Below are 12,506 nucleotides of genomic sequence, written 5' to 3'. Positions count from 1 at the left end.
TGGCTCACTGAAAGCTGGGCAGCTTGACGTCACGAGGCAGATGAGATGGACCTTGAGGACTGAGGGGCACAAACGGGCATTGCTCTGGTGATCATCAATCAGCATGGCTTCTACTGCTCTCCTTACGAGACCAGGTACGTGGCCTTCCCGCTGTGATGCTGGGCAGGGCTCACTCACGGCTAACCGCTCGCACTGTTCGAAGTTCCGTGCATAAATGGGCCCCCACAGCAGCCTGGTGAGGCGGGTGCTGTTGTCAGCCCCATTTTACAGAAGGAGAAACTGACTTGCACAAATCTGAGCCGTTGGGAGGTCACCAACTCTCCCCTCTAGGATGTGGTCAAGAAGGAGGCTGTGGTGGCTTTCTTTAGTCTGGAGTAGGACTTCTTCGCCCTTTGATCTTACAAACTCAGGCAACTGCTGCCATTGTTCTCTGGATTTACGCTGACAACGGTCTCCCTGAGGCAACGGGTCGGTCGGTGACTCACGTTAAGTTGCTTGGGGGACGGGGTGGGGAACTGCCTCAGGGTGACAAGGAACTGAAGCTACCACATCAGTCTCTGTGCCTCCTGCTCCTTCCCGTAGTCTACTTCCTGTCTTCCTGTCAGCCTCAAGTCTTGGGGATGTGGCTTAAGACTGCAGCCAGCCCAGAGCTGCCCTTCTGCCCTCTCCCTCCATGGCTAATCGAAATACAGCGTGAGCCATACATGGCCTTTTAAACTTTCTGTTTTTAAAGATTTTATTTTTTTTAATGTCTATTTCTTTTTGAGAGAGAGAGAGAGAGAGAGAGAGAGAGAGAGAGACAGAGCGCGTAGTGGGGGAGGGGCAGAGACAGAGGGAGACACAGATTCCGAAGCAGGCTCCAGGCTCTGACCTGTCAGCACAGAGCCCGACACGGGGCTCGAACTCACAAACTGCGAGATCATGACCTGAGCCCAAGTCCGAAACTCAAGCTACTGAGCCACCAAAGATTTTACACCCAACATGGGGCTCGAATTGACAACCCTGAGATCAAGAGTCACGTGCTCTTTTCAACTGAGCCAGTCAGGTGCCCCTAAACTTTCTAGTAACCACCTTAAAAAGGTAAAAAGAGGGGTGCCTGGGTGGCTCAGTTGGTTGAGCCTCTGCCTCTTGATTTCAGGTCAGGATCCCAGGGTTGTGGGATTGAGCCCTGCGTCGGGCTCCATGCTGAGCATGGAGACTACTCAAGATTCTCTTTCTCTCTCTTTCTCTCTCTCCCTCCCTCTGCCCCTCTCCCCGGCTTGCCCTCTCTCCTTGTTTTTTTGATCCTTCATTGTTTTTATTTAAATCATTTTTCAAGATGATGAATTGAACCTGATCATTTTTTTTCTGATTGCTTGAAAGATACATTTATTATTATTTTTAATATAATTTATTGTCAAATTGGCTAACATACAGTGTGTAAAGTGTGCTCTTGGTTTTTGGGGTAGATTCCCAAGGTTCATAGCAGTGCTCATCCCAATACACGCTCTCTCTCTCTCTCTCTTAAAAAATAAAAGTAAAAAGACACAAGTGAAATTATTATTTTTACTTTTTTAATTGTTTATTTTTGAGAGAGACAGAGCGTGAGTGGTGGAGGGGCAGAGATAGAGGGAGACACAGAATCTGAAACAGGCTCCAGGCTCTGAGCTGTCAGCACAGAGCCTGAAGCGGGTCTTGAACCCACAAACCTGAGATCATGACCTGAGCCAAAGTCGGATGCTTAACCTAACCGACTGAGGACCCAGGCGCCCCACATGTGAAATAATTTTAATAATGTTTTATTTAAGCCAGCATGTCTAAACTATCATTGCTTCAATGCGTTATCAGAAGAGAAATTCATTACATTCTTTTTTCCATGATAAATCTTTCTGAAAATACTGGTGCATACTTTATACTTAAAATCACATCTTAATTTAGACTAACAATATTTCAAGTGCTCAATAGCCACACATGCCTAGCAGCTACTTATTGAATATAGCAGCTCTCCAGCTCTGGAATCTCTTGTCTGGAGGGACCACACTAGGAATCTAGGGTTGCTAGGGTTGCTGATGTTGGCAGGTGGTTAAGTCCCAGGGCTATGTTTATCTCCAACTTAATCTCTCCTGGAGAAATGAACTTTGTTCTCCTTTAGTGAAGAATCTGCCCTTGGTTTGCCGGGTTGTGAGATGTTTTCTGGAAGGCAAATGCTAAGCCATGACCCAAATTAGCTTAACACATGGAGAGCGGGACAATATTTATTTATTCAACAACTACTTAATTGAAAACTTCATTGGTTCAAGACCCCATTCAAGTGCTAGCCAAGGTCCTGGGGAAATGGGAGTAGATTGTCTGTGCAGAGGACATAGGAGGTCTGCAGAGCTCCCTTCAAATCTTCAGCTGAGTGCTGATCAGTTCATGCAAGAGAGGATACTACTGGAGGCCAGGGAAAGACCACCTGGAAGAATCAGGTGGAGCTTACAGAGGGCCGGGAATTATTTGTGTCCTCATCAGCCAGAAAGGGGAGAACACCCAACAAGTGGGATATTGAGCAGAATCCTGAGAAAGATATGATCTCAGTCAGTGGTCACCAAATGAGCCCTAGACTTAAGGCTGTTCTGGACCTGCTCAACAATCTTAAAAGCAGGCCTCGAAGGATTCAAATTCTTCCCAGTAATGTAACTACATCATCCTAAAACAAAAACCCAAAATATTGAAAGGAAAACCAAAAATTTCAGTGCTCAGCAATGTGAAATTCACAATGCCTGGCATCCAGTAAAAAATTACCAGGCATGCAAAGCAGGAAAATACGAGCTATAACGAGGAGAGAAATCAATCAATAGAAACAGATCCAGAAATGTCACAGATGATAGAATTAGTAGACAAGGACATTAAAGCAACCATTAGAAATACACTCCATATGCTCAGGAAGGGACAGGGAAGCATGAGCATGTTAACAGGAGGCGTGGGAGATATGAAACAGACCCAAATCAAACTTCAAGATCCGATCATCGCAAGGAAACCCAAGCAAGTCTTGGCTCTAATGCTTGCTGTGTAACCATGGGCAAGTTAATACATCTGTCTGAGCCAGATTTCCTCATTTGATGCATAGCAGTTAATGTATATTGAGCATTTGTTCTGTATCAGGCACTGTTAGAGCTTTCCACAACAAAACTATGTGGGTACTGTTATCACTGTCTCCGTTTTGTAGATGAGGATAACGGAAGGTTGAGGAACAGGAAACTTACATAACTTGCTGAAGCTTACATAGCACAGAGAGCTGGCGGATCCAGGATTCAAACCAGAGCCCAAGCTCTTATGCGTCCATATGTTTCTGCCTCTCTCAGTGCTGTAAGCTTGGGGAAATGATTGTGTTTGCTGAATAGGCTTAAAAAAAATTTTTTTTTTTAATTTCGTTTTTTTTTTTTTAAGATCTTATTTAAGTAATCTCTACCCCCAATGTGGGGCTCGAACTCACAACCCCAAGATCAAGAGAGGTACATGCTACCGACTGAGCCAGTCAGGTGCCCCTAAGATTTCGGTTTTATTGGGGTATAACTGACAAATAAAATTGTAAAAGTATACATGATGATCTGATATGTATACATTGTGAAAGAATTCCCCCCCATCGAGTTAATTAACTCCTCCATCACCTCACATATTTGTGGCTTGGGGAGCAGTGGTGAGGACATTTAAGATCTACTCTCTTCGCAAATTTCCACTAGAGAATACAAGGTTATCAACCATAGTCACCACGTGATGGCCAAACCAGATAATCCATGTGAATGTATTCCCTTAGTACAGAGTGTTCAAAGCAAAAACAATAAATGAAAACTTCAGGTGGGTTCAGAATGGCTGGTGTAGGGAGAGGTAAGCCTGGAATGAGCATTAACACTCGTACTTACCGACAGTGGAGCAGAAGGTTCAGGAGGCCACAGCCTACTCTGGGCTGTCTGAAGGAACTTGGCTTCCCTCCGGTCCCTTGGATATCTTCCCACCCCTCCGGCTCTTTCCCTGGAGAGGAGAAAGTGAATGAAGAGGTGCGGCTTCCTTCTCCTCCATTTTACACGGAACGTGCCCGTTATGGTCAGAGAAACTGAGCAGAGAGAAGTTGACCAAAGGCTCTTCATGTTCTTTGCTTTTTTTTGAGTCACCAAAACAGCATGTTTTTTGTTTTGTTTAAGGATATTGTCAAATCTCAGGGGCACCTGGGCGGCTCAGTCAGTTAAGCGTCTGACTCTTGATTTTGGCTCAGGTCATGATCTCACAGTTGGTAGATAGGGCCCCGTGTTGGGGCAGAGCAGAACCTGCTTGGGATTCTCTCTCTCCCTCTCTCTCTGCCCCTCTCTTGCTCACGCTCTCTCTCTCTCTCAAAATAAATAAATGAACAAAAAAAATTAAAAAAATATTGTCAGATCTCAAAAGAAGTACACACAGGCATATTGAGTAAATGATCCAGTGTACATGGGGTTCTAAAGTATCTCTTGTTGCATTCTGAAAGATTTACCTGGTTCTAGAACTTTAGTTTGAGCTCTGGTCAGATATGTTATTTCCTGATCAGTCCCTGGGACCAAGTATTAGAAAAAAGCCAATCTCCAGCTCACTAAGGCAGTAGACATCAATTAATGGGTTGGAATTATCTCCTTTTATGCACCTGCTTGTCTGAATAGCTATTTTTTTCAAAATTCGGTTAGTATCAATATTACATTTATTTCTTAAAAGTTCCTTTTTATTGTTTCTTATTACCAACATAATATGTTCCTTGTAGAACATTTAGAAAATGTAAGGAAATAAAAAGATGGAACCACATTGCCAGTAATCCAGCACCCCTTAAGTTTTGATGTCCATTTTCCCTGCATTTAAAAAATGCCTTTCTGAAGAAAATGAGGTCACACTCTTTAAAATTGATGTATCATGGATGTCTTCTTCAGCTTGCTTTTTCTTCTGTAACATACATTTTTGTGTGGTTCCATAATAAATATACAGTTACATTTAATGCAAATTTGAATTACACAGCTTGAAATAGTGGGATATAAAATATTAATTAAACCTTGCTTTATGGGCAAAATCAGAAATAATGTGAGTCCTGCTTTGCATTTCTTTGTTGTAGGAAATTTAATCTTGCGTAATGTGAGTTTTGCATTCCATGAGATCTTCAGCAATGCAATCCCTTGCATAAAATATGACCGTCCTCTGCTGCTATTTGTCTAGCCCAGCCCCCTATTGATGGTCACTTATTACCGCATGAGCTTCTTTGAAGATAAACCTTTGCACACATCCGTACTGATCTCTTGAGGAAAAATTCTTCGACGTGGAATTGCTCGCTCAGGGTTTTTGATGCACATTATCAAAATCCTGTCCTGAAAGGTGGTATCTACATTTGACCAACTTTTACATCGTGCTCCTTATTATGTGCCAGGCACTATTCTGAGAACTGTGAATCCTCATCATGATGATAGGCAGTAGGTGCTATTTTTACCAGCCCCACTTCACAGATGAGGCAGCTGGGTCACATGCAGGTGCCCAGGTCACCGTGCTAGTAAGGGGTAGAGCTGGCTTCTGAGTCCTAGCTCCTGACCACTGTGCTATGCTGCTTCTCCAAACACTCTGAGCCGCAGACGGCGAGGTGGTCATTTCTCTATGTGCTTTTCCACAACAGGTATATCTATCTGCTCAGAGGGATTATGATTATACTTACTGTTTAGACTGGGGAAATCGAGTCAGCAAAAGGTGGTTTCTGAGCAGTGCAACTATGTGAGAGACACAAAAGAAGTTCTAGTCCTTGCTCACCAGTGAATTGTTGGCTTGTTTGATTTCTTTTCTAAGAAACCCCATCACAGTAATATTTTGGAAGCTTTCCCCAGGCAGCAGAGACCTCTCGTCTTTGGTCTTCACATAACCAACGTTCCTGGGGTCCACCTGTTGTCCCCAAGGCTCTGTTCACAGCACCAGGATTTTAGGAAATGCTCCTAAGCCCTGCGGGCCTCTTCCTCCGCCCGCCTGCTGCAGATGCTGGCTCCAAGCTCTAAGGACTCTGCAGCCTGCCACCGTTCCTGCCGGATACTTGCTTTATTCACACACTGCGGTGCTCTCGCTGAGAAACTAACAAAGAGGCATAAAACTCTGGCTGTCAACCTGAGGGCGATAGCTAAGTTTATTTACTCGCCCTGAGCTCACCTGTGGGTTTGACTAATTCTTTTCCAAGACCTCCGGACCCTTGTTTTAGGGTACACACGCTAAGCTGCTGTAACAAAAATATCCAACAAAACATGGCTTAAAGACTGGTTTAGTCTCTCTCATTGTGAACAGCTCTGAGGTGAGCAGTTCTGATCCCTGGGGCGACTCTAATCTGCACAGCCTTTCAGGGACCCAGGTTCCTTCCATCCTGTTGCCTTGCCGTGCTAGGGCACTAACCTTGTAGGCACGGTCACTGGTGCCAGTTGGGGAAGGGGAAGGACACGGAGGAGCCACGCCCACTGCTGAAGGCCTAGGCACACATTACTTCCACCTGTATTCCATTGGCGGGAACCGACTCACGTGATAGCATCTAACTGCAAGGGATGCTGGGAAATGTAGTTCAGCCACACACCCAGAAAGAAAGGGAGAGTGGCTTTGCCAGGGAGCTAGTGGCTCCTATGGGCCCTCCACGCAGGAGACAAACCCAGCTGGGCGTCTGTCACCGTTTGGTGAGGTTATCATGATACTTCTCTTTCTTGTTTCTTTTCCTGTACCATATCAGCGGGTGAATTTAAGAATAAAATACAAGGCATCTTGAATTTATTTAGTCTCAGTGCACCAGCTTCATGGGTGGAAACTTACTTCTAAGATCATGTAATCATGTGTTAATCCAAAAAATAAAATAAAATAAAATAAAATAAAATAAAATAAAATAAAATAAAATGCATGTGTTAATCTTGTTTGCTCTGCCTGACTCATGGGCAGTCAGAGCTGAGTACATGGGCTTTGGAGACAAAAAAAAATTCTGAATGAGAAACCTAGCTCCATTTATCTACCTTCTGTATGACTTTGGGAATGCCACTTAAACTCTGAGTTTTACTTTGTCGGGAGGACTGTAGAAGCATGCAGAGAGTGGGGCGCCTGGGTGGCTCAGTCGGTTGAGCAGCCGACTTCAGCTCAGGTCATGATCTCGAGGCCCGTGAGTTCGAGCCCCGCGTCGGGCTCTGTGCTGACAGCTCAGAGCCTGGATCCTGTTTCAGATTCTGTGTCTCCCTCTCTCTGACCCTCCCCCATTCATGCTCTGTCTCAAAAATAAATAAACGTTAAAAAAAAAATTAAAAAAAAAAACAAAGGTTAAGTGTATCATATAAAAAAAAAAAGAAGCATGCAGAGAGAACTGGGTGCAAATCCTGGCTTCTGGGGCACTAGACAATTCCTATTGATCTGGATCCTGGGTTTCCTGGAGAATGGGTTTCCTGTCTGTGGGTGGATTGTGTAATGATATGTGTCCTGAGCACATAGAACCGTATTGGCTCAGAGTCCTGAGAAGTTTGGGCTGCAGTCAACATCCAGGCTCAAACAGCGTGACCATCCTGACTCTCTGTCTTTCTCTGTAGGTCAGCTTCAGCCTCGGGCCATCTCTACATGGAAGCAAGATGGCTGTGACATATTCAGAGGAAGATAAGAGCTCCTACTTCCCCAGACACCACTTCAAGTCCCATAGGCTCTGATAGGTCATGTGCCTGTCTCTGAACTTCCATTTGGGGGATGAGGTTAGCTGATTGGCTGAAGCCAATGGGACCCACTCCTGGAGCTAGGGATGTGGTCACCCCCAAATAACTATATGGCAGTCTATAGCTCTTCCAGAGGGAAACTGGGTTGTAGTTACCAAAAAGACAGCCCAAACAACAGATGTCCACTGCAAAGAATGTGTTTGAAGGATGAGTTAATTGGGCCTAATTACGGCCCGATTTTGATTTGTTTTTTGAAATTATGAACTGATTTCTTCCGATGATAGATGAACTAATCATGGTCTCTGGCAGTTTCCCTTCATATCCTCCATAGCTGACTTCTAGAGTTTCCTTTTCTTGCTTTGCCCGCGCCAGTGAATGTTTTGCTCCCCCATGGCATTGTTGGTGTCTTTCTCACCCACAACTTCATTGGACACCCCCAGACCAATGGAATGAAGAGGAACCCATGAGGGATCTCAGTATTGTTTTTTAATGTTTATTTATTTGAAAGGGTGAGAGAGAGAATACACATGCAAGCACAAGCACGAGTGGGGGAGGGGCACAGAGAGAGGGAGAGAGAGAGAATTCCAAGCAGGCTCTGCACTGTCAGTGCAGAGCCTAATTCAGGGGCTCGATCCCACAAACCACAAGATCATGACCTTAGCCAAAATCAAAAGTGAGACACTCAAACCAACTGAGTCACCCAGGTGCCCAGAGAGCCAGGTATTTTTGAACTTGCAATATTTGTCTTTGAAAGAACAACAAACTTTTTGTCTCCAAAGCCTGTGATATACATACATATACATACAAATATGTGTGTGGTGTGTGTGTGTGCGTGTGTGCGCGCGCGTGTGTGTATTGGAGACAAAAATTGTACATACCAAAAATAACATACTTTAATATGGATAAGTAAACTTTTGGGGTCTCAGTTTCTTATTTGTAAAATTTTGCAGTAGAAATAGATGCTAAGTTCTTTTTCAGCATGAAAGCCCTTTGGAGAGGCAGCACTATGGTATAATAATAGTCATGGCCAAAAGTAATTATCAAGTACTCACTGGACACTGCCCTAAACTCTGATGTGTCTAGTACTTTATCTCATTGACTCTTCACAACAACTATGTGAGGTGTGAACTATTATCAGTCCCTTTTAGAGATGAGAAAATTGAGGATTAAGGAAGTCCAGTTCAAGCTCACATGGTAGGTAGGTGGCTAGGTACTGGAATTCAGGTTGACAAGATTCCAGAGTCTGTTTCTCATCACACCATATTGTCACTGCAGCTTCTATTGGGGAAGAAAGGACTCAGAAAAAGCTGGACTTGAATTCTATGTGACTTTGGGGAAGTTACTTAATCTCTCTGAGCTTTCAGAAGATGTAAGATGGAAATAATGACTACCTTGAGGGTAAAGCGTTAGCATTAAGGTAGCTGAATGAATGAAAGTAAAAATTTTGGCACATAGTAGGTACTCAAAAGGGATATCTATCACAAAGACTCATTAAACTAAGCCAATTAGTAGAATACATTGGTACCGGGCACACAAGAACCCTGTGAATGAATCCCTGGCCTCTAAGTCACTGCTCTGAATGCCCATCCTTACTAGGTGTGTTTGTGAAAGCAATCTTCTTTAATAAAACTTTGCCTGTTTCAAACTGCAAAGCGTGTTTTGACACAGACAATTGACAAGTGATGGAGCAGGGGTGACATTTTTTAAATACCCATACCAATGAATGCTGGTTTGCAAACAGAAGTGTTTTTCCTCTTTCAGTAATCTGGGTCATTCATAGGGAACTGTGAAGGGGAACCATTTTCTCTGCTGAGGCTAGACCATGATATTCCTTTTTCCAGGCAAGAGGAGGGGTAAAGACACCTGGTAGCCATAGGATAGGGAAGAAGGGGATATGATATGTGGGAGCATTCTGAACAGACAGGGAGGGAGCAGACAAGTGTCTGACATTTGGTCTGGGGGGGTTGACGTAAGAGGAAGAGAGGGAGGACAAGGGGGTCAGAACGTTCCTCTTCCTCGCTCTGGACCAGAACTCCTGCTGGGTCAGTGGAGGGTGTGAATTAGAAATAACTAGAGGCATTTGGAGGAAATGCTAGAGCAGTGGCTTTGGGCCCTAAGCCCTATTTGGGACTCTGGGATGACAGTGAGTCATAAGGAGCCCTACGCCGATCTGGGGAGGCTGCATTACCATTGGTGGTGTGGTGTGCTTATGCAGAGACAGTCTGTGATGGCCTCTGTCAATTCCCAGTGTCTAGGAACACTCCCGCATCCCTCTCCACCATCACCAAAGGCACAAAGAAAGCAATTGAATGTGTTAGCTGTCCTTTTATTACGAGGTCAAAATGACCCTGTAGCTAAGAGCTGCACGATGGATTCCGTGAGACAGGGAGACTGAAATGAAGTCACAACCAAGTCCCAGAGGCATCCACAAAGCCAGTGGAAACTAAGGTGGTTCATGCCCAGCCATCCAGGAGTATAATCCAAGTAGGAGGACTGACCATGAGTTCTACTAACTTGGTAATCAGCAGCAGAGACCCAAAGAAGTGCCAGTGATGATGCAACAAGGGACATCTCTTTGGAAGGCAGTGAGGGTCCCAGAGACAGTATGAGGGGCATGTGGACCTCCTTCTTTCCCAAACCCCATCATCAGGAGGAAGTGTAAGACTCTCTGTGCAGCTAGATGGCGTCTTGACAGGGAGAATGAGGAACCAAGCCTGGAGATGAGAGAGATAGCCCTGGGAGCGAATCTGACCCCAAAGTTGGATTAAATATTTATCCCAAAGAAATCGAGCCAAACTGAGAGAGACTGTTCCAAATGGTGACTGAGTTACCCTAATTGGAAATTAAGATTTTCCCACCTTTGCTATCAAGATATGTTGCGATACTTTGTGAACAGGATATTTATAGACAAACAAGAAAACTCGTGTTTTGCAACACAGAGTTGCAACGTGTAGCACGTACCGTTGGCCATCCTGGTTTTGGGTGTCCTCTCTTTCTGTACAGTCATTTGTTCAGGGAAAGCGGGCGTCTCCCCCACAACTCAGAAGCAAATACTGATTAGTCCAAACCGGTCACTGTGCCCCATTCCCATATCAGCGATTGGTTTAGGCATGGCTGTATGCTACCTTTATGGCCATGAAACACTGGGTCGTCCAATTGGGCGGGCATCAGGGAAGATTTTCCACGTTGAAAAGAGAAGGTCTCCATTCTGATGCGGGTCACGAGTGTAACTGTGGCAGGCAACTTGGGATGGGGGGCACGGCTGGTGGTCAGCTGAGGACTAGCAGACACACTGTGAGTTGGGGATAAGAAGCTAGAAGGAATCTGGGTCCTTGATGATGCCGCTGGACTCCTGGAATGACCCCCCTACCTCCAACCTTCTTGCTGTGTGACAGCGAGAATAAATCTCCCAAGTTAAAGCTATTTGAGATTAATATGTTAACCCGCAGCCAAAAGCATCCTAAATGAGGTTAGTGTGGCCACATGATTGTGAAAAGGAAGACAGTGAGAACAGTCATTATCATTGAGAACCACTTGGATTACCTCCTTCTGGCAAGCTGTGGTAGCAGACTATGGAACCCTCTGGGTTTGATAGCAGCAATGACTTCACATGGTAGCGTCTCACCTTCAATTCCTTTCCTAGAGGAAGAGACACTTGTTAATTCTTCTTGAACATGAACAGAGGGATCCTTTTTGCCCTTTTAAAATGTATGATTAAAATGTAAAAAAGATACGTTTCTTCTAGAGTTGCCTAGGAAAGTGAACTGGGAGCAGTTAAACATCAAGCTCACTGCCGTTTTTTGGCTTTAACTGGAATCACCTTTGCCTCTTGCTATGGAATAAAGGAAGTCTTAGAACATAAAAGCATTTCAAGAAGAACTGCATCTTAACTGCTGAGCTGACCAGAGACAGAAGGCACACAGGGACTGGAGCAGTATAATTTGGCTCTCTTCTTTAACATTCAGAGTTCTCTCTGACTTTGCAAAATTGTATCTACTTTGGTTGAGCTCAATCCTCCTCCCCAACCCCCCACCATCAAATGACATTTCTTGGAGTTCATCACTGCCGGTGCCCTTAGGGCAAATTATTTTGGCATAATTTACTAGCTGGAAAGAAAGAGGGCGGGTGTGGGTGGGGGAGAGAGAGACAGAGAGACAGAGAGGGATTGAGAGAGAGAAACTCATCCTTCCAAGGACCGTTTCCATTACAAAATGTCCCAGAATTTCTTTTTCAGCGGGTCTGCAATTGTAGAACCATGTGGTTCCTTTTGGAAACTCTGTTATGTTCTAAGGAAACTTCAAGAGTGATTTGGAGGCCGAGATAGATGTAAAATTGCCACTATTTCAACCCTCCTTCAATGTAAACAAGCCCAGGTATCATTTATTTTCTACTGGAGGCTTTGAAAAAAGTGCTTTTTTTTTTTTAAATGTTTATTTATTTTTGAGAGAGAGCAAGAGAGAAAATGCGAGTGGGCGAGGGACAGAGAGAGGGAGACACAGAATCTGAAGCAGGCTCCAGGCTCTGAGCCATCAGCGCACAGCCTGACGTGGGACTCGAACTCACAAACCACGAGATCATGACCTGAGCTGACGTCGGACGCTTAACCAAGTGAGCCGTCCAGGTGCCCCGAAAAAAGGGCTTTTTTAGAAAAAATATTTCCATTATGAAATAAAATTTGAAAACAACAGTGTTATGTAAGAACAAGCAAGTGCACACAACTCAAATATTATTATGTCTTGACCTTTTAGTGTCGTGTAGGTCTCTCGTACAAAGTGCTTTACAAACAGGTGGTAGACAGGATTTGGCTCAAGGGCCGGAGTTTTCTAAGCCTTGCTCTAA

This window comes from Lynx canadensis, chromosome E3 (genome assembly GCF_007474595.2).
Source record: "Lynx canadensis isolate LIC74 chromosome E3, mLynCan4.pri.v2, whole genome shotgun sequence".
NCBI lineage: Eukaryota > Metazoa > Chordata > Mammalia > Carnivora > Felidae > Lynx > Lynx canadensis.
Note: the sequence above shows the minus strand (reverse complement) of the source record.